This window comes from Balaenoptera borealis (genome assembly GCF_965194805.1).
Source record: "Balaenoptera borealis genome assembly, chromosome: 3".
Taxonomy (NCBI): domain Eukaryota; kingdom Metazoa; phylum Chordata; class Mammalia; order Artiodactyla; family Balaenopteridae; genus Balaenoptera; species Balaenoptera borealis.
In genome coordinates, this window is record NC_138866.1 from 49,250,996 (window position 1) to 49,278,494 (window position 27,499).

Genomic DNA, 27,499 nt, shown 5'->3' on the forward strand with positions numbered 1-27,499 from the left:
CATACTACACAAGTGTTCCAGTTTCTCCACATCCTTTACAACACTTGTTATTTTTCTGCTTTATTTGTTATAGCAGCCACCCTAATGGATGTGAGGGGGTATCTCATTGTACGGTTTTTTTTGCATTTCCCTAATGATTAGTGATGTTGAACATCGTTTCATGTGCATATTGGCCATTTGTATATCTGCTTTGCAGAAATATCTATTCAGATCCTTTGCCCATTTTTTTTTTCACATCTTTATTGGAGTATAAATGCTTTACAATGTTGTGTTAGTTTCTGCTGTACAACAAAGTGAATCAGCTATATGTATACATATATCCCCATATCCACTCACTCTTGAGCCTTCCTCCCACCCTCCATATCCCATCCCTCTAGGTCGTCACAAAGCACCAAGCTGATCTCCCTGTGCTAGGCAGCAGCTTCCCGCTAGCCATCCATTTTACATTTGGTAGTGTATATACGTCAGTGCTACTCTCTCACTTCATCCCAGCTTCCCCTTCCCCCCCGTGCCCTCAAGTCTGTTCTCTACGTCTGCATCTTTATTCCTGCCCTGCCACTAGGCTCATCAGTACTGCTTTTTAAACTTCTATACATATACGTTAGCATACGGTATTTGTTTTTTCTCTTTCTGACTTACTTCACTCTGTATGACAGATTCTAGGTCCATCCACCTCACTACAAATAACTCAACTTGGTTCGTTTTTATGGCTGAGTAATATTCCACTTTATATATGAGTCACATCTTCTTTATCCAGTCATCTATTGATGGACATTTAGATTGCTTCCATATCCTGGCTATTGTAAATAGTGCTGAAATGAACATTGTGGTACATGTATCTTTTTGAATTATGGTTTTCTTAGGGTATATGCCCAGTAGTGGGATTGCTGGGTCATACGGTAGATCTATTTTTACTTTTTTAAGGAACCTCCATACTGTTCTCCATAGTGGCTGTATCAATTTACATTCCCACCAACAGTGCAAGTGGGTTCCCTTTTCTCCACACCCTCTCCAGCATTTATTGTTTGTACATTTTTTGATGATGGCCATTCTGACTGGTGTAGGTGATACCTCATTGTAGTTTTGATTTGCATTTCTCTAAGGATTAGTGATGTTGAGCATCCTTTCATGTGTTTGTTGGCAATCTGTATATCTTCTTTGGAGAAATGTCTATTTAGGTCTTCTGCCCATTTTTGGACTGGGTTGTTTGTTTTTGTGACATTGAGCTGCATGAGCTGCTTGTATATCTTGGAGGTTAATCCTTTGTCAGTTGCTTCATTTGCAAATATTTTCTCCCATTCTGAGGGTTGTCTTTTCATCCTGTTTATGGTTTCCTTTGCTGTGCAAAAGCTTTTAAGTTTCATTAGGTCATTTGTTTATTTTTGTTTTTATTTCCCTTACTCTAGGAGGTGGGTCAGAAAGGATCTTGCTGTGATTTATGTCATAGAGTGTTCTGCCTATGTTTTCCTCTAAGAGTTTGATAGTGTCTGGCCTTAGATTTAGGTCTTTAATCCATTTTGAGTTTCTTTTTGTGTATGGTGTTAGGAAGTATTCTGATTTCATTCTTTTACATGTAGCTGTCCAGTTTTCCCAGCACCACTTATTACAAGAGGCTGTCTTTGCTCCATTGTATATTCTTGACTCCTTTGTCAAAGATAAGGTGACCATATGTGCGTGGGTTTATCTCTGGGCTTTCTGTCTTGTTCCATTGATCTATATTTCTGTTTTTGTGCCAGTACCATACTGTCTTGATTACTGTAGCTTTGTAGTATAGTCTGAAGTCTGGGAGCCTGATTCCTCCAGCTTTGTTTTTCTTTTTCAAGATTGCTTTGACTATTCAGGGTCTTTTTGTGTTTCCATACAAATTGTAAAATTTCTTGTTCTAATTCTGTGAGAAATGCCGTTGGTAATTTGATAGGAATTGCACTGAATCTATAGATTGCTTTGGGTAGTATAGTCCTTTTCACAATATTGATTCTTCCAATCCAGGGGCATGGTATATCTCTCCATCTGTTTATGTTATCTTTGATTTCTTTCATCAGTGTTTTATGATTTTATGAGTACAGGTCTTTGTCTCCTTAGGTAGGTTTATTCCTAGGTATTTTATTCTTTTTGTTGTGATTGTAATGGGATTGTTTTCTTAATTTCTCTTTCTGATCTTTCATTGTTAGTGTATAGGAATGCAAGAGATTTCTGTGCATTAATTTTGTATCCTGCAACCTTACCAAATTCATTGATTAGTTCTAGTAGTTTTCTGGTGGCATCTTTAGGATTTTCTATGTATAGTGTCATGTCATCTGCAAACAGTGACAGTTTTACTTCTTCTTTTCCAATTTGTATTCCTTTTATTTCTTTTTCTTGTCTAATTGCTGTGGCTATGACTTCCAATACTGTGTTGAATAATAGTGGCGAGAGTGGACATCCTTGTCTTGTTCCTGATCTTAGAGGAAATGCTTTCAGTTTTTCACCATTGAGAATTATGTTTGCTGTGGGTTTGTTGTATATGGCTTTTATTATGTCGAGGTAGGTTCCCTCTATGCCCACTTTCTGGAGAGTTTTTATCATAAATGGGTGTTGAATTTTGTCAAAAGCTTTTTCTGCATCTATTGAGATGATCATATGGTTTTTATCCTTCAGTTTGTTAATATGGTGTATCACACTGATTGATTTGAGTATATTCAAGAATCCTTGCATTCCTGGGATAAACCCCATTTGATCATGGTGTATGATCCTTTTAATGTGTTGTTGGATTCTGTTTGCTAGTATTTTGTTGAGGATTTTTGCATCTAAGTTCATCAGTGATATTGGTCTATAATTTTCTTTTTTTGTGATATCTTTGTCTGGTTTTGGTATCAGGGTGATGGTTGCCTCTTAGAATGAGTTTGGGAGTGTTCCTCCCTCTGCATTTTTTTGGAAGAGTTTTGAGAAGGATAGGTGTTAGCTCTTCTCTAAATGTTTGATAGAATTTGCCTGTGAAGCCATGTGGTCCTGGACTTTTATTTGTTGAAAGATTTTTAACTGCAGTTTCAATTTCATTACCTGCGATTGGTCTGGTTATATTTTCTAATTCTTCCTGGTTCAATCTTGGAAGGTTGTACTTTTCCAAGAATTTGTCCATTTCTTTCAGATTGTCCATTTTTTTGGCATATAATTGCTTGTAGTAGTCTCTTACGATCTTTTTACTTCTGCGGTGTCAGTTGTAATCTCTCCTTTTTCATTTCTAATTCTATTGATTTAAGTATTCTCCCTTTTCTTCTTGATGAGTCTGGCTAATGGTTTATCAATTTTGTTTATCTTCTCGAAGAACCAGATTTAGTTTCATTGGTGTTTGCTATTGTTTTCTTTGTTTCTATTTCATTTATTTCTGCTCTGATCTTTATGATTTCTTTCCTTCTACTCATTTTGGATTTTCTTTGTTCTTTTTCTGGTTGCTTTAAGTGTAAGGTTAGATTGTTTATTTGAGATTTTTCTTGTTTCTTGACTTGAGCTTGAATTGCTATGAACTTCCCTCTTCGAACTGCCTTTGCTGCATCCGATAGGTTTTGGATTGTCATTTTTTCGTTGTCATTTGTTTCTAGGTATTTTTTGATTTCCTCTTTGACTTCTTCAGTGATCCCTTGGTTATTTAGCAGCGCACTGTTTAGTGTCCATGTATTTGTGTTTTTTACTGTTTTTTTCCTGTAATTGATTTCTAATCTCATAGCATTGTGGTCGGAAAAGATGCTTGATACAACTTCAGTTTTCTTAAATTTTCCAAGGTTTGATTTGTGACCCAAAATGTGATCTGTTCTGGAGAACCTTCCATGTGCACTTGAAAGAAAGTGTATGCTTTCGCTTTTGGGTAGAACATCCTAAAAATATCAATTAAGTCTCTCTGGTCTGTTTTGTCATTTAAAGCTTGTGTTTCCATATTTATTTTCTGTCTGGATGATCTGTCTATTGGTGTAAGTTTGGTGTTCAAGTCCCCCACTATTATTGTGTTACCATTGATTTCTCCTTTTTATGGCTGTTAGCATTTGCCTTATGTATTGAGGTGCTCCTGTGTTGGGTACATAAATATTTATAATTGTTATGTTTTCTTCTTGGATTGATCCCTTGATCATTATGTAGAAAGATGGTTTGCAAATATTTTCTCTCATTCTGTGGGTTGCCTTTTTACTGTGTTGATAGTGTCTCTAGGTGCACAAAATGTATAAATTTTTTTGAAGTCCAGTTTGCCTGTTTTTCTTATGTTACCTGTGCCTTGATCATTATGTGCCTTTGGTGTCATACCCAAGAAATCATTGCCGAATCTGATAACGTGAAGCTTTTGCCCATGTTTTCTTCGAAGAGTTTTATAGTCTTAGGTCTTTGATCCATTTTGAGTTAATTTTTTGTATACAGTGTTAGGTAAGGGTCCAACGTCATTCTTTTGCTTACGGATAGCCATTTTTCCCTAATATCATTTGTTGAAAACACTGTCCTTTCTCCGTTGAATGGTCTTTTTTTTGTTTGTTTGTTCATTCTTGTTGGCTGCGTTGGATCTTTGTTGCTATGCACAGGCTTTCTCTAGTTGCAGCAAGATGCAGCTACACTTCATTGCAGTGTGCAGGCTTTTCATTATGGTGGCTTCTCTTGTTGTGGAGCACAGGCTCTAGGGTGCACAGGCCTCAGTAGTCATGGCATGTGGGCTCTAGAGTGCAGGCTCAGTAGTTGTGACACATGGGCTTAGTTCCTCTGCGGCATATGGATCTTCCCGTACCAGGGATCGAACCTGTGTCCCCTGCATTGGCAGGAGGATTCTTAACCACTGCGCCACCAGGGAAGTCTCCTGTTGAATGGTCTTATTAGCACTCTTGTCAAAAATCATTTGAACCGTATATGCGAAGGTTTATTTTTGGGCTCTTTATTCTATTTCATTGGTCTATATGTCTGTAGAGTACCTGTATCACACTGTTTAGATTTTAGTAGCTTTGTAGTAAGTTTTGAAATCAGGAAGTATGTGTCATTAGTTCTGTACTTCTTTTTCAATATTGTTTTGGCTCTTCAACATCCCCTGTGATTCCATATAAATTTTAGGATGGGTTTTTCTGTTTCTGCAAAAACTGTCATTGGAGTGAGGAGTAGTAATTTTTGACCAGGTGAGTGAATATTTGATCTGTTCATTTGCTACTTCATAAAGTTAGACATGTAGAGTAATTGTGTCACCATAATTATGCCAATTTCTTAATTTGCGTAGTTAAAATGGTTTTACATTTCAAATACAATATTTTGATCATTATGTGTATGATTCATTAGGGAGAGATTACTGAGGTAGCATATACTGCAACACTTTAAAAATAAGCTTTCAGATACAGCACAGTATCTTTTTTTTCCTGGATAATAGAAATCATTATAATAATACCCTTTTAGAGTCTTCTAGTTAAGTTCCACCTAGTAAGTGTAGGATGGTCTCCAAAATGTCACTAACGCACATAGAAGAGACTATAATATAACAGAACTGTGTAAGCATTTGCCTCTCCTTGAGTTATTTGAACAAATAAATATTCAAGTTATGTTCAAAGAACAGTTATAGTCCAGATAATGAATGGGCTGTTTTTGCAGAGGAAACAAAGAGAAAAACAAATACCGTATGCTAACACATATATATGGAATCTAAAAAAAAAAAAATGGTTCTGATGAACCTAGGGGCAGGACAGGAATAAAGACAGATGTAGAGAATGGACTTAAGGACACGGGGAGGGGGAAGGGTAAGCTGGGATGAAGTGAGAGAGTAACATTGACATATATACACTACCAAATGTAAAATACTTAACTAGTGGGAAGCAGCTGCATAACACAGGGAGATCAGCTTGGTGCTTTGCGACCACCTAGAGCGGTGGGATAAGGAGGGTGGGAGGGAGATGTAAGAGGGAGGGGATATACATATGCATATAGCTTCTTCACTTTGTTATACAGCAGAAACTAACACAACATTGTGAAGCAATTATACTCCAATAGTTAAAAAAAAAAAAAAAGATGTTTATCCCTTGTCTGCCTTCAGCAAGTACACTGGGCTCATCATAGCACAGTTTCACTTATTCTACTTAAGGGCATGGCCTACTTTTGATTATGATTCATGTAATGAATTAATGAATATATTTTTAAAATCCTACAATTCTGACTTCTCAAGAAACCATAAAAAAGAAAGTGTACCATTATATGATGTTATTATTTAACAGATAAGGGTTAATTGCTGGGACTGTAAATTAAGACTCTTTGAAAGGTTGTAATTTCTCACTGCTTGGCTTTTTAAAGTTGCTGCCTTTATGTTAGAGTTCACTCATATACAAAGGTTGACTAATGTTTAAATTCTTCCACCCCAAAAGAATCACATAGAAGTCCAGTAAATGCTTGATGATGTGATTTTAATGCCTGGCCATTTTAGTATTGTTAATTGTTTATAGTTATGCTTTGTTCAGTTCTATAAGGTTATTTGTTTTTTTTAATTGATTTTTTAAATTTTAAATTTTTTAATTTTGTAATACAATTTTTAAAGGTTATACTACATTTACAGTTACTGCAAAATAGTGGCCATATTCCCCATGTTGTATAATACAGTACATGTTTGTAGCCTGTCTTACACCCAGTAAGTTTGTGCCTCCCACTCATCCACCCCTATATTGCTCTTCCCCCTGCTTAACTGGTAACCACTGGTTTGTTCTCTGTATCTGTGAGTCTGCTCCTTTTTTGTTATATTCACTAGTTTGTTGTATATTTTAGATTCCGCATATAAGTGATATCATACAGTATTGGGTTTTCTCTGTCTGACTTATTTCACTTAGCATAGTGCCCTCCAAGTCCATCCATGTTGCTGCAAATGGCAAAATTTCATTCTTTTTTATGGCTGAGTAGTATTCTAGTGTGTGTATGTGTGTGTATACACCCCCTCTTCTTCTTTATCCGTTCAGCTGTTGGTGGACACTTAGGTTGCTTTCATATCTTGCTTACTATGAATGTTCATGTATGAAAGATACATGCACATTGGGTTGCATGTATCTTTTCAAATTAGTGTTTTTGTTTTTTCAGATATATACCCAGGAGTGGAATTGCTGGGTTATATGGTAGTTCTATTTTTAGTTTTTTGAGAAACCTCCCTACTGATTTCCACAGTGGCTGCACCAATTTACATTCCCACCAACAGTGTGCGTGGTTCCCTTTTCTCCACATTCTCGCCTAACATTTGTTAATTTGCATTCTTTTTGATGATAGCCATTCTGAGAGGTGTGAGGTGATATCTCATGGTTTTGATTTGCATCTCCCTGATGATTATTGATATTGAGCATCTTTTCATGGGCCTGTTGGCCGTCTGCATATCCTCTTTAGAAAAAATGTCTATGCAGTTCTTCTGCCCATTTTTTGATTGGGTTGTTTGCTTTTTTGATATTGAGTTGTATGAGTTGTTTTTAAATGTTGGATATTAATCCCTTGTCAGTCATATCATTTGCAAATATTTTCTTCCATCTGATAGGTTGTATTTTCGTTTTGTCAGTGGTTTCCCTTGCTGTGCAAAAGCTTTTAAATTTAATTAGGGAAAAAATGGATGACAGAGTGATAAGTTAAAAGCTTTTAACAAAGAGTTAGAAAATATAAAGAACAGCCAAACAGATGAAGAATACAATAACTGAATGAAAAATAAACTAGAAGGAGTAAACAGTAGAAAAATACACTAGAAGGAATAAACAGTAGAATAAATGATGCAGAGGAATGGATCAGTGAGCTGAAAGAGTAGTGGAAATCACTGCTGCTGAAAGAAAAAGGAATGAAAAGAAATGACCATTTAGGAGACCTCTCAGACAACATCAAGTACATTAATATTCACATTATAGGAGTCTCAAAATATTTGAAGGCATTCTAGTTGAAAGCTTCCCTAACCCAGGAAAGGAAATTGTCCCCCAACTCCAGGAAGCAGAGAGTCCCATACAGGAATAACCCAAAGAGGAACACAGCAGGACACATTGTAATTAAAATGGCAGAAATTAAAGATAAAGAGGGAATATTAAAAGCGGCAAGGGAAAAGCAGCAAATAACATACAAGGGAACTCCCATAAGGCTATCAGCTGATGTTTCAGCAGAAACTCCTCAGCCAGAAAGTAGTAGCATGATGTATTTAAAGTGATGAAAGGGAAAAAACTACAACCAAGAATACTGTATCCAGCAAGGCTCTCATTCACATTTGATGGAGAAATCAAAAGCTTTACAGACAAGCAAAAGCTAAAAGAGTTCAGCACCACCAAACCAACTTTCCATTAAATGTTAAAGGAACTTGTCTACGTAAAAAAGAAAAGGCTGCAACTAGAAACAGAAAACTACAAAATGAAAAAGCTCACCGATAAAGGCAAACACATAGTAAAGATAGGAAATCATCCATACACAAAGCTAGTAGAGAGGTTAAAAGACAAAAGTAATAAAACCATCTACATCCACAATAAACAGTTAAGGGATTCACAAACAATTAGATGTAAAATATGATATTAAAGATGGTAATCATGAGGGGAGGAGGGTACAAATGCAGGGTTTTTAAAATGCATTTGAAATTAAGAGATTGGCAACTTAAAACAATCTTGTATATATATAGACTGCTATACAAAAACTACATGGTAACCACAAACCAAAAATCTTCAATAGATATACATACAAAAAAGAAGAAGGAATCCAAACACTAAAGATAGTCATCAAATCACAAGAGAAGAGAAGAAAAGAAGAAAGGAAAAAAAGACCTACAAGAACAAATCCAAAACAATTAACAAAGTGGCACTAAGAACATATATATTGATAATTACCTTAAATAAACAGACTAAATTCTCCAACCAAAAGACATAGACTGGCTGAATGGATACAAAAACAAGACCCATATATATGCTGCCTACAAGAGACTCACTTCAGATCTAGAGACACATAAAGACTGAAAGTGAGGGGATGGAATAAGTTATTCCATGTAAGTGGAAATCGAAAGAAAGCCAGAGTAGCAATACTTATGTCATACAAAATAGACTTTAAAATAAAGACTGTTACAAGAGACAAAGGAGGACACTACATAATGATCAAGGGATCAGTCCAAGAAGATATAACAATTGTAAATATATATGCACTCAACATAGGAGAACTTAAATATATAAGGCAGATATTAGCAGACATAAAAGGAGAAATCAACAGTGACACAATAATAGCAGGGGACTTTAACCCCCCACTTACATCAATGGACAGATCATCCAGATAGAAAATCAATAAGGAAACACAGGCCTTCCATGACACATTAGACCAAATGGTCTTAATTGATACATAGAGAGCATTTCATCCGAAAGCAGCAGAATACACATTCTAGTGCACATGGAACATCCTCCAGGATAGAACACATGCTAGGCCACAAAACAAGCCTCAGTAAATTTAAGAAAATTGAAATCATATCAAGCATCTTTTCCAACCACAACACTATGAGACTAGAAATCAACTATAAGAAAAAAACTGCAAAAAACACAAACACGTGGGGGCTAAACAATATGCTACTAAACAACCAATGGAACACTGAAGAAACCAAAGAGGAAATAAAAAAAGTACCTAGAGACACATAAAAATGAAAACAGGATGATCCAAAACCCATGGGATGCAGCAAAAGCAGTTCTAAGAGGGAAGTTTCTTATTGATTTTTAGATGCTGTTTACACTTTGAAAATAATAACTTTTCATGTGTTTTAAAAGTTTTCTTCAGTTTGTCTTCTATCTTTGTACTCTGCTTATGGTACTTTTCTGTATGGAAGGTTTTTTTTTCCCTCCTAGGTAAATTTGGTTGTTCTCTTTCTCTATTCCTCTCTTCCTCATACTTAAGCTTTTTGTACTAGTCAACTCTAAAGATATTTAACTGCAGTTTCTTCAAGTTTTTTCCCCCTTCCAACATTTAAATATTTGCTCCATCAGGGACAGTTTTGTTTTAAGATGTGATGGAGATCTTTGGTCTGCTCTTTTTCAAATGGCTAGACAGTTTTCCAGAGCTGTTTATTCACAGGTTTGAAATGCCTCACTTGTCATGAACTGAATTTCCATGTAAGTATGAGTTTTGTTTTCTGTTTCAGTGATTCTCTTCTGCCTCCCATTCGTACTTCAGGATTATCCTGTTTTTACTACTCTGACTTTTCATTGCATTTTGTAATCTTCATTGCTTTTATTTTTCAGTTATTTCCTTTCTGTTTTAATAATTTTCTCCCAGGAGAACTTTAAAATCATTTTTATCAAAGTAAACAAAAAGCTTGTGAGAATAATTTAGACAGCACTTGACAATAGTAAGGATTTTTTCTTATTCAGGTCTTCAGGAAAATATTATAGCTTTTGCCACAGGCCTTCATATTTATGGTGATTCTTGCTACTGTGAATAGCATTTTTCCTCCTCTTATACTTTCTAGTTGGTTACTGTTGATACTTATGTATCATTGATTTTATTAGATTTATTTTCTCTGTGACAGTCTTACAGAATTCGTATTTTTTCTGATAGACTTGTTATTTTTAGTGTTCTTTGATGCTCTTTTGGCGTTGAATATAACTTTGTCAAACATTGCTATTGCCAACCCTCCTTTCTTTTTGTTTATGTTTGGGTAGCATATAACAAATGGATAATGCTGTTATATTTGGGCCTATCATTTTACTTTAATCCTTTCTAGATCATTGGTTTTTAGGGTTTGTCTTGTAAGTAATCGTATTGAAATTTTATTTTATAACCCAGTTTGAATCCTTCTCCTTTTAATAGATAGGTCAGTCACTTTATTATTGTTTAGTGAGATGATTAATCATCTGTTACTGTGGTTTTTTAAATGTTTTTCAAAGGTTTTAAACAAAAAATGGCTAGAGGTTTCCTTTATTTTTATTGCTGATAATTTGAAAGATACACAGTCCATAGTTTTGTCAGAGGATGGCTTCTAAGACTTTGAATAATATACTTAAATTTGTGTTTTTAACTTACCAACTTAAGAAATGAAACAGGCATTGACTTCCTAGGCTGAAAGATGTTGAACTTTATACTCCTGCCTCTTCATCTCCCAGTTTTCAGACGTTTGTTAGTTTATTTGGAGGTTTTAGTCTGAGAAATTTTTGATTATACTGGGGCATGAGTGTGCATTTAATCTGCGTCTTTTTTTTTTTTAATTATAAGATACCAATTATTTAGACTTAGTTTTATATTTAAACAGAGTCACTCCCGACTGTTTGTCCTTTCATTCCAAGTCCTTGTCATTTTGACTGACTTATTTTGTATCAGTTGTTGATAAGTTGGATCATGTCATCACATTGATTTTCCTGTGAATATCAGGAATAATATAATTTTGATCCACAAGTTAGTTGTTCTTCTCAAACTTGCTCTTCCCTCAGTCTTCCCCATTTTGCTAAGCAGTTAGCCAAGCCAAAAATGTAGGCATTGTCCTTGATTTCTCTTTCATTTGCACTCCAGAGTCAGTCTGTCAGCAAGTTCCTTCAACTTAACCTCGAAAACATATCCTGAATCCATCTACTTTTCCTTATTGCCATCTTTACTCTCTCGTCTCCCTGTTTCTTCTCCCAGACCTCCCATCTGCCACCATCTAGTTTCCACAAAGCCACCGGAATGATCTTTTTAAAACACAAATCAGATCGTAGTGCTCTCCTGCTTAAAACCTTTGTGGAGCTTCCAAATTCCACTTAGAATAATATTCAAATTTTCAGCCTTGCTTATAAAACCCTATGTGATTGGCCCTACTTCTCTGAACTCATTATGTATCTTTTTCCCTTCTCTACTCCTCTCTTCTTTTTTCTTCTTATTTATCCAGTCCAAGATCAAACTGGCTCTTGCATTCTGCCTAAAGTACCGTTTTTCACAATCTTTGCCCAGAAGACCTCCTGGTCATTCGGATTTCAGCTTAAATGTTATATATATCCTTGTAAAGACCCATTTCTGACTACCTAATTTAAAGTAGTCACCTAGACCCTTGTTATTTTAGTTCTCTGCCTAGGACATGTGACTGCCTGACACTTTTCTTATTTATTTGTATTTGTTTGTTTAATGTCTGTCTCTCCTAGAATGTAAGAACCATGAGAATAGTGTTATGTCTTTACTGCTATATTTCATCACCTGAAACAGTTTAGGCACATAGTGGGCATTCAATAAATATCTTTGTACAAAGGAACATTATAAATGTCTTTCTGTTGCCTTTGAATGAGAATGACCAGTTGACTAGATAGATATAGAATTAGTAGTACATCATACATTCTTCTATCCTCAAAAAATCTGTAGACGTTTTCTCCTTTGAATATTGTTAGAGAAAACCGTAAGGATTGCCTGACATTTTTCCTCTTGTAGGTGACTTGCTGCTTCTGCCCTATTGTCTGTGGCACTAATACTGCATATCTTCTCTAATCTGTGATGTTCAGAAAATAAGGTCTTAATATTTATTATATCTTTAGATTTCAATTCACCCTTAACAGTAATTGTGATTTTAGTAAATTTAGTAAATAACTATAAAATTAGTCACCTGAGAAATAAGTTTTTCTTATGCTTTAAATATATATACTTTTTTTTAGTAAATAGTTTCATTTATTTTCATAATCTATGTTTTAGAATTTGAGAAACTGGTCTTCTCTTTGTGACAGTGATTTTATTCATTTGGATTGTTTCATTACATTTTATTTGTGGATTTGTTTTGTTTTGTGCCTTAAAAAATGTTTTCTATATTGATAGTAGGTTTTTTTCTTTTTTAGCATTTTCAGAAAAGCCAGAGCAGATGGTGGTTTTCACATTTTTGAAACAGAGTTAGGGGAGTTTTTATGTCAAAAATATGATGGTATAGTAATGAATTTTGTCAACATTCAGTTCAGATACCTCAAATAATTCTGGAGACAGCTATATTTCAGAAATGAGTTCTTGACTGTACTCAGCAGCTTTTTAAAAAATTGCGCTAAAGCCGGTATAATGCAAAAGTGCTTCCTTGTATTTAACAGATGAGCTGGTTTAGAATTTTATTGAGACATGAGAAGATAATCATTGTTCCTGGTAATTTAATTTTATAATATTATATTTAAAATTTCACTGAGACAGATTGCTTTTGAGAGTCTTCTAATATTTATAAAATTCCTAAAGTGAACCTAGGGTTAGGAGCAAAAATAGATTAGCACAGAGAACTGTTTTTTTTAATTAACCACAAAAATAATTGATAAAGAAAATGAGTGGGTGTTCTTCCCTATATTTGTTGCCCTTTGTATATATATACAAACAAATGATTATTTTCAAGAGTGATTTAACCATTTCTCTATCTCATTTTTATAGTATATACTTATTAAATATAGGTACCATTTTATAAATGGTGACATTTAAATAAAGTTTGACTTACTAGTGAGTAGTATTGAAAATAAACAATACCAATGATACCATTTTGAGTTTTGTTATCTCTTTGGTCAGGCATCAGGACTGCCCTATAAAAGTAGGCAGATATTATGATGATGCGTGTCACCACGTTTTCCTGTCTGTGTCTGAATTTCAGCCTACCCTCTAACTCATTTTACAGATGCTTGATTTGCTCAACAAGTCTGTAGCTAGTGCCCGCTGACAGCCAGAACAAGATCAAGCTTTCCTGGGAAAGCTGATCATCAGAATCCTAATTTGCCTTCCCATCTCTTCTCTCCTCCCATTATCCCCTTATTATGGTGGAACTACATGACAGTACTTTTAAATTTTGCAAATTATCATTTGTTTAAAACTGTGAGCCTTGCATACAGGGATGGAACTTAATAAAATCATTGCCCAGGGTGATTAATGCAATACTTTTTTTGTTTGCTTGTTTGTTTTTTAAAGTGCTAAATTGGAAATATTCATGAAATAGTCCAATAGTCCAAATATTCATGAAATATTTTATTTTTAAATAAAATAACAAGTTAAATGTAATTTACTAGATTAGTCAGTTTTCAGAGTAAGTGGGAATCTTTAAAAATCTTTCATTAGGTGTTTAAAAATTTTTTCAGTTTTACTTTATGATATCTTATTTCCTAGAAGTATAAATGGAGAAAGTACAGTAAATTTTTTTAAAGTCAGAAAGTATGTAAAGATTTAAACAGCAATTAATTTGCCTTGTTAATGTTCTTGAAACAATTCCCAAAGTAGGAGGTTTAGCCAAATAGGACAAATGTCAGCTATTCTGATTAAGTGGTATGTTCTTGCTTTTCAGTATTTACTTCTATTTTAATGTGTTCGTTTTTTTCTTTTTAATAAATTTATTTATTTTTGGCTGTGTTGGGTCTTTGTTGCTGCGCACGGGCTTTCTCTAGTTGCGGCGAGTGGGAGCTACTCTTTGTTGCAGTGCGTGGGCTTCTCACTGTGGTGGCTTCTCTTGTTGTGGAGCACGGGCTCTAGGTGTGTGGGCTTCAGTAGTTGTGCCACGCAGGCTCAGTAGTTGTGACTCGCGGGCTCTAGAGTGCAGGCTCAGTAGTTGTGGTGCACGAGCTTAGTTGCTCCGCAGCATGTGGGATCTTCCTGGGCTGGGGCTCGAACCTGTGTCCCTGCATTGGCAGGTGGATTCTCAACCACTGCGCCACCAGGGAAGTCCCTGTATGTTCTTTAATACTTCTATTTTAAAATGTTCTTTTATTGGTTTTAAATAATAGATGCAGAAAACTAATAAAGGCTAAGTAGACATTTTCTGCCATTTAATAGGTAAAAATCACTTGTAATGCTAGAGTACTCTGTTTCCCTTAGATTCCAGTTTCCTTCTGAACACAAGATAAAATTGAAGTGAAGATACTTTTTGTTACAATATATAGAAAAGGTGAATTTCAATATCGGATTCTAATTTAGAATCGATAAATAGATATTTAATCAAATTTAAAACTGAGAGGGATTTTCTGTCTAGGTGAATTTTCAGAATCTAAGATAGGCATTCCAGAGAAAATGTTTTGTTAGAAATGATTTTTATTTATATTTTACATTCATTTTGCTCAATGGAAAACATTCATGAATATTTCCTTATTAGCAACCAAAACAGTCAAATTGACAAGATTGCCACCACTATATTTTTCATGGACATTTGAAAATTAACTGACAGAATATTTAAAATTGGATTAATTGATTTTCTGAAGATAATACTGCCAATTTATTACTGTACAGTAAAATCAGTTTTCACTTCAGAATCTATTTTTAACACTGATTTTATTTCATAAACTTCACAAATGTATTTAGTACTTAGTGCAGAAATCTTTTGCCAGTGCTTGACATTGTAAATATATATATTTTTATAAATAGAAATCCATTTTTAATTTATTTATTTTATCTCTGGCTGCATTGGGTCTTCGTTGCTGCACGCAGGCTTTCTCTAGTTGTGTGGAGCCGGGGCTACTCTTTGTTGTGGTGCACAGGCTTCTCATTGCGGTAGCTTCTTTTGTTGCAGAGCACGGGCTCTAGGCACGTGGGCTCAGTAGTTGTGGCTCACGGGCTCTAGAGAGCAGGCTCAGTAGTTGTGGCGCACGGGCTTAGTTGCTCCATGGCATGTGGGATCTTCCCACACCAGGGCTCAAACCCATGTCCCATGCATTAGCAGGCGGATTCTTAACCACTGTGCCACCAGGGAAGCCCAACATTGTAAATACTAATTAAAAGATCTACTTCTTGCTTTGTAGTTTTGCTATATATATTTTTATATATATATGTATTTTTTGGAGTATAATTGCTTTACGATGTTGTGTTAGTTTCTGCTGTACAACAAAGTGAATCAGCTATATGCATCCTTATATCCCCTCCCTCTTGGACCTCCCTGCCATCCACTGCCCCCATCCCACCCATCTGGGTCATCACAGAGCACCAAGCTGAGCTCCCTGTGCTATACCACAGATTTCCATTAGCTATCTATTTTACACATGGTAGTGTATTTATGTCAAACCTAATCTCCCAGTTCATCTCACCCTCCCCTTCCCCTGCTGTGTCTACACGTCCAGTTCTCTACATCTGCATCTCTATTCCTGCCCTGGAAATAGGTTCATCTGTACTATTTTTCTAGATGCCATATATATGCGTTGATATATGATATTTGTTTTTCTCTTTCTGACTTACTTCACTCTATGACAGACTCGAGGTCCATCCACATCTCTACAGATGACCCAATTTTGTTCCTTTTTATGGCTGAGTAATATTCCATTGTATATACGTAACACATCTTCTTTATCTATTCATCTGTTGATGGGCATTTAGGTTATTTCCATGACTTGGCTATTTTAAATAGTGCTGCAATGAACATTGGGGTACATGTGTCTTTTTGAATAATGGTTTTCTCAGGGTATATGCCCAGTAGTGGGATTGCCGGGGCTATATATATTTTTAAAGAGTATTTTTTTAAACTTAAATATTCAACCATAATGAAATGGTTAAATAAATTAATCTATATTTACATAATTTGAAATTATTTTATATTACAGTAAAAAACATAAACTTTACCATCTTAACCACTTTTAAGCACATGGCTCAGTAGTGTTAAGTATATTTACATTGTTGTGAAAGAGATCTCCAGAAATTTTTCATCTGGCAGAGCTGAAACTTCATATCCATTAAACAACTGTTCCTCTTTGCACCCTCCCCCCAGTGCCTGGTAACCACAATGTACTTTTCATGTTTTTAAATTTGACTGCTTTAAATACCTCATATGAGTGGCTCATATAGTATTTGCCCTTTTCTGAGTGGCTTGTTTCACTTAGCGTAATGTCCTCAAGGTTCATCCATGTTGTAGCATGTTACAGGATTTCCTTCCTTTTTTAAGGCTACATGGTATTCCATTGTATGTGTATACCACATTTGATTTCTCCATTTCTCTGTTGATGAACATTTGAGTTGCTTCTTGACTATTGTGAATAGTGCTGTTAGGAATATATATATTCATAGTGCCCACTTAATGGGCATGCAAATATTTCTTTGAGATCCTCTTTCAGTTCTTTTGAATATATACCGAAAAATAGGATTACCAGATTGTATGGTAGTTCTATTTTTGATTTTTTGAGGAACTGCCAGACTGTTTTCCATAGTGGTTGCACCATTTTATAATACCACCAACAGTGTATCAGGGTTCCAACTTCTCCACATCCCTACTAACACTTGTTCTCTTTTTTTTTTGATAGTAGCTTTCCTAATGGGTGTATCTCGTTGTGGTTTTGACTTGCATTTCTCTGATGATCAGTAATGTTGAGCATCTTTTTAATGTATTTGTTAACCATTTGTATACCCTCTTTGGAGAAATGTCTTTTTACGTCCTTTGCTTAGTTTTTAATCAGGTTACTTGTTGTTGAGTTGTAGTAATTCTTTACATATTTTGGATATTAACCCATTATCAGATACATGGTTTGCAAATATTTTCTCCCATTTCATAGGTTGCTTTTTCACTCTGTTGATTGTGTCCTTCAATGAACAGAAATTTTTAAGTTCGATGTAGTCCCATTTGTCTATTTTTGCTTTTGTTGCCTGTGCTTTTGGTGTCATATCCAATAAATCATTGCCAAATCCAGTGTCATGAAGCTTTCCGTCTATGTTTTCTTCTAGGTGTTTTATAATTTTGAGTCTTGCATTTAGACCTTTAATCCATTTTGAGTTAAATTTTGTATATAGTGTAAGATGAAGATCTAATTTCATTCTCTTGTGTGAGGATATTCAGTTTTCCCAACACTTTTTGTTGAAATGACTGTCTTTTCTTCATTGAATGGTCTCGACACCCTTGTTGAAAATCATATATATGTGGGTTTATTTCTGGGCTCTCTGTTTTGTTCCATTGGTCTGTATGTCTGTATGCCAGTAGCACACCGTTTTGATTACTGTAGCTTTGTATTATGTTTTGAAATCAGGAGGTGTGAGTCCCCCAACTTTATTCCTCTTTTTAAAATGGTTTTAGCTGTTTGGGTTCCCTTGAAATTCCATATGAATTTTAGGATGATTCTTTTCTATTTCTAAAAAAAATGCCATTGGGATTTTGATAGAGATTGTGTTGAGTCTGTAGATTACTTTGGATAGTATGGACATGTTAACAATATTAAGTCTCTTAATCTGTGAACCTGGGCTATCTTTCTGTTATTTGTGTCTTTTTAAATTTCTTTCAGCAATGTTCTGTAGTTTTCAGTGTAAAAGTCTTTTACCTCTTCAGTTGAGTTCATTCCTAAGTATTTTTTTTATCCTATTGTAAATGGAATTGTTTTCTTAATGTCCTTTCTGATTATTCATTGTTAGTGTATAAAAATGCAACTGATTTTTTTGCACTGATTTTGTATTTTACAGTTGACCCTTGAACAATTCAGGGGTTAGGGGCACCAACACCCTGTGCAATCAAAAATCCAAGTATAACTTTCAACTCCCCCAAAAGCTAACTACTAATGGCCTACTGTTGACCAGAAGCCTTACTAATAACATAAACAGTTGATTAACACATATTTGTATGTTACATGTATTATATACTGTATTCTTACAATAAAGTAAGCTAGAGAAAAGAAAATGTTATTAAGAAAATCATAAGGTGCTGTACACCTGAAACTATCACAACATTGTTAATCAACTATACTCCAATATAAAATAAAAAGTTAAAAAATTAAAAATAAAATGCACATTCCAAGAAAAAAGAGAAAATCATAAGGAAGAGAAAATATATTTATAGTATTGTACCATATTTATCTATACTGTAAGTTTACATCATGTGTTTACAAGATGAATTGTCATCAATAATGACATCAATATTCTTTTTTTTTTCTTGTGAAAAGTTTTTATTTTATTTTATTTTATTTTTAACATCTTTATTGGAGTATAATTGCTTTACAATGGTGTGTTAGTTTCTGCTTTATAACAAAGTGAATCAGTTATACATATACATATGTTCCCATATCTCTTCCCTCTTGCATCTCCCTCCCTCCCACCCTCCCTATCCCACCCCTCTAGGTGACCACAAAGCACCAAGCTGATCTCCCTATGCTATGTGGCTGCTTCCCAGTAGCCATCTATTTTACATTTGTTAGTGTATATATGTCCATGCCACTCTCTCACTTTGTCACAGCTTACCCTTCCCCCTCCCCATATCCTCAAGTCCATTCTCTAGTAGGTCTGTGTCTTTATTCCTATCTTACCACTAAGTTCATGACCTTTTTTTTTTTCCCCCTTAGTTTCCATATATATGTGTTAGCATACTGTATTTGTTTTTCTCTTTCTGATTTACTTCACTCTGTATGACAGACTCTAACTCCCAATATTCTCTTTTGTGGTACAAAACACTGCAGATGTTTTATGTATTTCTAACCCTAGACATAAAAAATGAAAAGATAATGTGAGAAAGAGTTTTATCTTTATTTACAGGTATAACGATTCATGCATTGATAGTGAAGAAACAGCAATAAGATTGCTTTATGGTAGCCTAGTGTAATCAGTACAGTTGCTTCATAGTAGCCTAGCCTATACACTGATGAGTGAATCATAAAATTTTTATAGCAGACAGTATTGAAGTTATGTAATACAGTCTTGAAAACATTGTTACATTTTTTTTAAAAAACCATTTACCCGTGATAGTAAGCTGATATGTACTTTGTCCATTTATGAGGGAGAGAGGCACAGGGTACAGTAGTGTAATTCTTTGAAAGCAAAGTTATAAAATAGTAAGAAAACTAACACATTGTTAATTTTATGTTAAGTATCACTCACTTATGCCTATGTAAGTAGACCCACATAGTTCAAAAACCTGTGTTGTTCGGGGGTCAACTGTACAGTTTTGCTGAATTTGTTTATTAGTTATAACAGGTTTTTTGGTGGAATCTTTAGAGTTTTCTACATAATAAGATATGTCATCTGCAAACATAATTTTACTTATTCCTTTCCAATTTGGATGCCTTTTAAATGATTTTTACTTCTGATGAAGTAATATTTGAAGAAAGAAATGGATATAGTGAGGGAGCAGGTCAAATGGATACCTAAGAGAACAGCATTCCAGGCACTGAGAACAGCAAGGATAAAAGCTTTAAAGCAAGAGTGTGTCTGGCATGCTTGAAAATGAAAAGCCCAGTGTTTCTAAACTGAACCAGAAGGGTGGCAGAAGATAAGATCAGAGAGGAAGTAGAAGGCCAGATCAGATATGGCCTTTTCAGCCATCGAAAGGACCTTGGATTTTATTCTGAGCAAGACAGCAAACCTTTGAAAGTTGTGAGCAACATAGTGTAGTATCTTACCTTAGTATCAGAAGGACTGCTCTGGTTGCTGTTTTAAAAACAGATTCAACATAGTGTACGGAGTGGGAGGGAGAAAATAGGGGAGGTTGATATCAAGGTCTAAAGCAGGAATATCATGACCATAATTCATGCTAGGGTTCAAGTGGCTTAGACCAAGGTGGCAGCAAAGGTGTTGAGAAAATGAAGAGTCTGCATATACTGTCATCCCTTGGTATCCATGGGGACCTGGTTCCAGGACCCCCTTAATTTTATGTAATAGTTAATAATAATTAAAAAGTACTTTTTCGCTGTCCTAAGGAGTTTGTTTTGTATTCCTCATAATATAAGCAACAACATATAGCTTTACTCAGTTTTCCATTTTCAGAATTGACATGTTAAAAGCTATAGTATAAAATAATTGATTAGATTTCTCTTTTTAATTGCTCAATAGCCAGTTACCTTATCTAAATTTACTATTGCTGAAGAAAAAAACCAAAACACAAAGTGATGAATTTAAACTTTTCTAATCTTCTGAAATACACCAGTGCAGTAGAAGTGATAATAACAACAGACACTTACGTGGTACTTATATATATCTTAGAAATATTAACTTAATTCTCAAAGTAATTCTCTGTGATTTTATTATATCCTCATTTGTAGATGAGGAAACGGAGACACAAAGCAGTTGAGTGTTTTGGAATTAAGTAAGGAATAATGAAATGCTAAAACCTGGAGAAATGGCCAAGGTATTGAGGCAGGCTTAAATCTTGAGGAAACTGTTTACAACCAAATAAAATTGTGATTTGTCTTTTAGATCCTTCACATCAGGCATAAAGGATAGGAGACAAAGTCCAAGACCCATCCTAGGTGAAAAGTCACTATCCTACAGAAAGCTGGACCACCCCCAAAGGCCTTTTACGTGGGGAAACTAGGAATAAATTAGCCCATCCCCCAACCAGGGACTACAAAAAGTAATGCTTGTCTTGAATTGCAGTCACGCTATTTGTTTGGCTTTAAAAACATTGGTTTTTTAGTAATAAATATCTCCTAGGGTAGCACATCCAGCCACCTAGCAGAAGCTAATGTAATCTCTCACCTTTAACTCACGCTTCGAAGAATTCACATAGATAAAATTCTAAGAAATAAGAGCTCGGAGTCAAAAATTGCAGAAGACACAAGGTGCCTTGAGTAAGAGTAAGCAGAAACAACAGACTCATGAAGACATCAGATTTTGGAATTACATACTCTATATATGACAAAATTAGATAAATAAAAGAGTGATTTGAAGCTATGAGTGAAAGGTAATAAACAAAAGAAAGAAGCAGATTTGAAATATCTATGCAGATTGGCCTTCTAGGTATGAAAAATAATTATAGATTTAAAATTCAGTAGATATAGCAAGTTAAATGTTGTTAACTTGGGCAAAGGCAATATTTGAAACATTTATGTTGAAAAGTTTCCCAGAACTGATAGCAAATACCAGGTATTTAAGAATTCCAGCCAGAATTAATAAAAAGAAATGTGCATGTGCATATGTCATAGTGAAACAGCAGAATACTCAAGACAGAAGAACCTTGAAATCAAGAGAAGGATGACATTACATAGAAGGACTATTAAGACTAACAGTGATTTAAAAAGCCATGAAGGAAGAAGGCAGTGGATAGCTTCAAAGAGCTGAAAGAGAAGGACTATCAATGAAAATATTTTTCAGTAATGAAGGCAAAGTAAAGGCATTTTCAGACAGAAACCAATGTGTTTGGCACAAGTAGACCCTCACTAAGGAAATTCTAAAAGATAAACATTAAGCAGAAGGAATATGATCCCAATTGGTAAGTCTAAGATGCAAAAAGGAAGGAAGAGCAAAGAAAATGATATATTGGGTTGGCCAAAAAAAGTGCCTTTGGTTTTTAAGTTAAAAAAAAAAAAAGCCACATTTTTCATTTTCACCAAGAACTTTATTGAACAACGTATTCACCCTTTTGTTCCACTACCTTCTGCCACTTTTCAGGCAACTTCATAATTCCATCTTCCCGAAACTTTTATCTTTTTGAGTAAAGAACTGTTGCAGGTGCCTTTTACAGTCTTCCAGAGAGCTGACGTTTTTTCCAGAGAATTTTGTGAAGACCGAAATAAATGGAAATACAAAGGTGCAATGTCTGGTGAATATGGTGGGTGAATCAGAACTTCCCAACCAAGCTGTAACAGTTTTTGCCTGGTCATCAAAAGACATGCGGTCTTGCGTTATCCTGATGGAAGATTATGTGTTTTCTGCTAATTCTGGACGCTTTTCGTCACAAGCTGCTTTCAGTTGGTCTAATGGGGAGCAGTACTTGTTGGAATTAATCATTTGGTTTTCCGGAAGGAGCTCATAATAGAGGACTCCCTTCCAATCCCACCATATACACAACATCACCTTCTTTGGATGAAGACCAGCCATTAGTGTGGTTGGTGGTGGTTCATTTTGCTTGCCCCACGATCTCTTCCGTTCCACATTGTTGTACAGTATCCACTTTTCATCGCCCATCACAATCTGTTTTAAAAATGGAACGTTTTATTTATGTTTCAGTAGAGAATCTCATGTGGAAATATAGTCAAGAAGGTTTTTTTTGCTTAGCTTATGTAGGACCCAAACATAAAAGAGATTAACATAACCAAGCTGGTGCAAATGATTTGCAACAATTGATTTGGATATTTTGAGTATGTCAGCTATCTCCCACGTGGTATAACATTCATTGTTCTCAGTTAATGTCTTGATTTGATCGCTGTCAACCTCAGTTGGTCTACACAACGGTGGAGCATTCTCCAGCTCTCCAATCCACAAACCAATTTTTTTTTTTTAACATCTTTATTGGACTATAATTGCTTTACAATGGTGTGTTAGCTTCTGCTTTATAACAGAGTGAATCAGCTATACATATACATATACCCCCATATCTCCTCCCTCTTTCGTCTCCCTTCCACCCTCCCTATCCCACCCCTCTAGCTTGTCACAAAGCACCGAGCTGATCTCCCAGTGCTCTGCGACTGCTTCCCACTAGCTATCTATTTTACATTTGGTACTATATATGTCCATGCCACTCTCTCACTTTGTCCCAGCATACCCTTCCCCTTCCCCGTGTCTTCAAGTCCATTCTCTACATCTGCCTCTTTATTCCTGTCCTGCCCCTAGGTTCTTCAGAACCATTTTTCTTGTTTGTTTGTTTTTAGATTCCATATATATGTGTTAGCATACGGTATTTCTTTTTCTCTTTCTGACTTACTTCACTCTGCATGACAGACTCTAGGTCCATCCACATCACGACAAATAACTCAATTTTGTTTCTTCTTATGGCTGAGTAATATTCCATTGCCTATATGTGCCACATCTTCTTTATCCATTCATCTGTTGATGGACACATAGGTTGCTTCCATGTTCTGGCTATTGTAAATAGAGCTGCAGTGAACATTGTGGTACATGACTCTTTTTGAATTATGGTTTTCTCAGGATATACGCCCAGTAGTGGGATTGCTGGGTCATATGGTAGTTCAATCTTTAGTTTTTTAAGGAATCTCCATACTGTTCTCCATAGTGGCTCTATGAATTTACATTCCCACCAACAGTGCAAGCGGGTTCCCTTTTCTCCACACCCTCTCCAGCATTTATTGTTTGTACATTTTTTGATGATGGCCATTCTGACTTGTGTGAGGTGATATCTCATTGTAGTTTTGATTTGCATTTCTCTAAGGATTAGTGATGTTGAGCATCCTTTCATGTGTTTGTTGGCAATCTGTATATCTTCTTTGGAGAAATGTCTGTTTAGGTCTTCTGCCCATTTTTGGACTGGGTTGTTTGTTTTTGTGACATTGAGCTGCATGAGCTGCTTGTATATCTTGGAGGTTAATCCTTTGTCAGTTGCTTCATTTGCAGATATTTTCTCCCATTCTGAGGGTTGTCTTTTCATCTTGTTTATGGTTTCCTTTGCTGTGCAAGAGCTTTTAAATTGCATTAGGTCATTTGTTTATTTTTGTTTTTATTTCCCTTACTCTAGGAGGTGGGTCAAAAAGGATCTTGCTGTGATTTATGTCATAGAGTGTTCTGCCTATGTTTTCCTCTAAGAGTTTTATAGTGTCTGGCCTTCCATTTAGGTCTTTAATCCATTTTGAGTTTCTTTTTGTGTATGGTCTTAAGGAGGGTTCTAATTTCATTCTTTTACATGTACCTGTACAGTTTTCCTAGCACCACTTATTGAACAGGCTGTCTTTTCTCCATTGTATATTTTTGCCTCCTTTATCAAAAATAAGGTGACCATATGTGCATGGGTTTATCTCTGGACTTTCTATCCTGTTCCATTGATCTATATTTCTGTTTTTGTGCCAGTACCATACTGTCTTGATCACTGTAGCTTTGTAGTGTAGTCTGAAGTCTGGGAGCCTGATTCCTCCAGCTCTGTTTTTCTTTCTCAAGATTGCTTTGGCTATTCAGGGTCTTTTGTGTTTCCATACAAATTGTGAAATTTTTTGTTCTAGTTCTGTGAAAAATGCCATTGATAGTTTGATAGGGATTGCATTTAATCTGTAGATTGCTTTGGGTAGTATAGTCATTTTCACAATGTTGATTCTTCCAATCCAGCACATGGTATATCTCTCCATCTGTTTATATCATCTTTAATTTCTTTCATCAGTGTCTTATAGTTTTCTGCATACAGGTCCTTTGTCTCCTTAGGTAGGTTTATTCCTGGTTATTTTATTCTTTTTGTTGCAGTAGTAAATGGATGTGTTTCCTTAACTTCTCCTTCAGATTTTTCATCATTAGTGTATAGGAATGCAAGAGATTTCTGTGCATTAATTTTGTATCCTGCTACTTTACCAAATTCATTGAATAGCTCTAGTAGTTTTCTGGTAGAATCTTCAGGATTCTCTATGTATAGTGTCATCTCATCTGCAAACAGTGACAGCTTTACTTCTTCTTTTCCGATTTGGATTCCTTTTATTTCTTTTTCTGCTCTGATTGCTGTGGCTAAAACTTCCAAAACTATGTTGAATAATAGTGGTGAGAGTGGGCAGCCTTGTCTTGTTCCTGATCTTAGTGGAAGTGGTTTCAGTTTTTCACCATTGATAACAATGTTGGCTGTGGGTTTGTCATATATGGCCTTTATTATGTTGAGGTAAGTTCCCTCTGTGCCTACTTTCTGGAGGATATTTATCATAAATGGGTGTTGAATTTTGTCGAAAGCTTTTTCTGCATCTATTGAGATGATCATATGGTTTTTATCCTTCAGTTTGTTAATATGGTGTATCACATTGATTTATTTGCGTATATTGAAGAATCCTTGCATTCCTGGGATAAACCCCATTTGATCATGGTGTATGATCCTTTTAACAGCTGTTAAACCTTATGGGGATTCCCTTGTATGTTATTTGTTGTTTTTCCCTTGCTGCTTTTAATATTTTTTCTTTGTATTTAATTTTTGATAGTTTGATTAATATGTGTCTTGGCGTGTTACTCCTTGGGTTTATCCTGTATGGGACTCTCTGTGCTTCCTGGACTTGATTAACTATTTCCTTCCCCATATTAGGGAATTTTTCAACTGTAATGTCTTCAAATATTTTCTCAGTCCCTTTCTTTTTCTCTTTTGGGACCCCTGTAATTCGAATGTTGGTGCATTTAATGTTGTCCCAGAGGTCTCTCAGACTGTCCTCAGTTCTTTTCATCCTTTTTTCTTTATTCTTCTCTGCAGTAGTTATTTCCACTGTTTTATCTTCCAGGTCACTTATCCGTTCTTCTGCCTCAGTTATTCTGCTATTGATTCCTTCTAAGAATTTTAAATTTCATTTATTGTGTTATTCATCATTGTTGGTTTGCTCTTTAGTTCTTCTAGGTCCTCGTTAAACGTTTCTTGTATTTTCTCCATTCTATTTCTAAGATTTTGGATTATCTTTACTATCATTACTCTGAATTCTTTTTCAGGTAGACTGCCTATTTCCTCTTCATTTGTTTGGTCTCGTGGGTTTTTACCTTGCTCCTTCATCTGCTGTGTGTTTCTCTGTCTTCTCATTTTGCTTAACTTACTGTGTTTGGGGTCTCCTTTTCGCAGGCTGCAGGTTCGTAGTTCCTGTTGTTTTTGCTGTCTGTCCCAGTGGCTAAGGTTGGTTCAGTGGGTTGTGTAGGCTTCCTGGTGGAGGGGACTAGTGCCTGTGTTCTGGTGGATGAGGTTGGATCTTGTCTTTCTGGTGGGCAGGTCCGCATCCGGTGGTGTGTTTTGGGGTGTCTGTGAATTTATTATGATTTTAGGCAGCCTCTCTGCTAATGGGTGGGGTTGTGTTCCTGTCTTGCTAGTTGTTTGGCATAGGGTGTCCAGCACTGTAGCTTGCTGGTCGTTGAGTGGAGCTGGGTCTTAGTGTTGAGATGGAGATCTTTGGAAGAGGTTTCGCCTTTTGATATTATGTGGAGCTGGGAGGTCTCTGGTGGACTAGTGTCCTGAACTCGACTCTCCCACCTCTGAGGCACAGGCCTGACACCCGGCCGTAGCACCAAGACCCTGTCAGCCACACGGCAAAAGAGAAAAAGGAAATATATATATATATATATATATATATATATCATTGCTCACAAAGTCCACCACCTCACTTTTGGGATGATTCTTTGTCTATTCAGGTATTCCACAGATGCAGGGTACATCATGTTGATTGTGGAGATTTAATCCGCTGCTCCTGAGGCTGCTGGGAGAGATTTCCTTTTCAGCTTTGGATTTGGATTTGGGTTCAGCTTTGGATTTGGCCCTGCCTCTGAGTGTAGGTTGCCTGAGGGCGTCTTCTTCACTCAGACAAGACAGGTTAAAGTAGCAGCTCATTAGGGGGCTCTGGCTCACTCAGGCCACGGGGAGGGAGGGATATGGAATGCGGGGCGAGCCTGCGGCGGCAGAGGCCAGTGTGACATTGCACCAGCCTGAGGCATGCCGTGTGTTCTCCCGGGGAAGTTGTCCCTGCATCATAGAACCCTGGCAGTGGTGGGCTGCACAGGCTCCCGGGAGGGGAGGTGTGGATAGTGACCTGTTCTTGCACACTGGCTTTTTGGTGGCTGCAGCATCAGCCTTAGCATGTCATGCCCGTCTCTGGTGTCCATGCTGATAGCTGCGGCTCGTGCCCGTCTCTGGAGCTCATTTAGGTGGTGCTCTGAATCCCCTCTCCTCATGCACCCTGAAACAATGGTCTCTTTTTTTTTTTTTTAATTTTATTTATTTATGGCTGTGTTGGGTCTTCGTTTCTGTGTGAGGGCTTTCTCTAGTTGCAGCAAGTGGGGGCCACTCTTCATCGCGGTGCGCGGTCCTCTCACTATCGCGGCCTCTCTA

The 27,499-nt window shown here is 36.1% G+C and overlaps 1 protein-coding gene across 3 annotated transcripts in view; it reads left to right on the forward strand.

Moving 5' to 3' along the window:
- The window catches only part of MAP4K5 (mitogen-activated protein kinase kinase kinase kinase 5), a 144,098-nt gene that overhangs the window by 23,907 nt on the left and 92,692 nt on the right, over positions 1-27,499 (forward strand). The gene's annotated exons all lie outside the window — the stretch shown is intronic.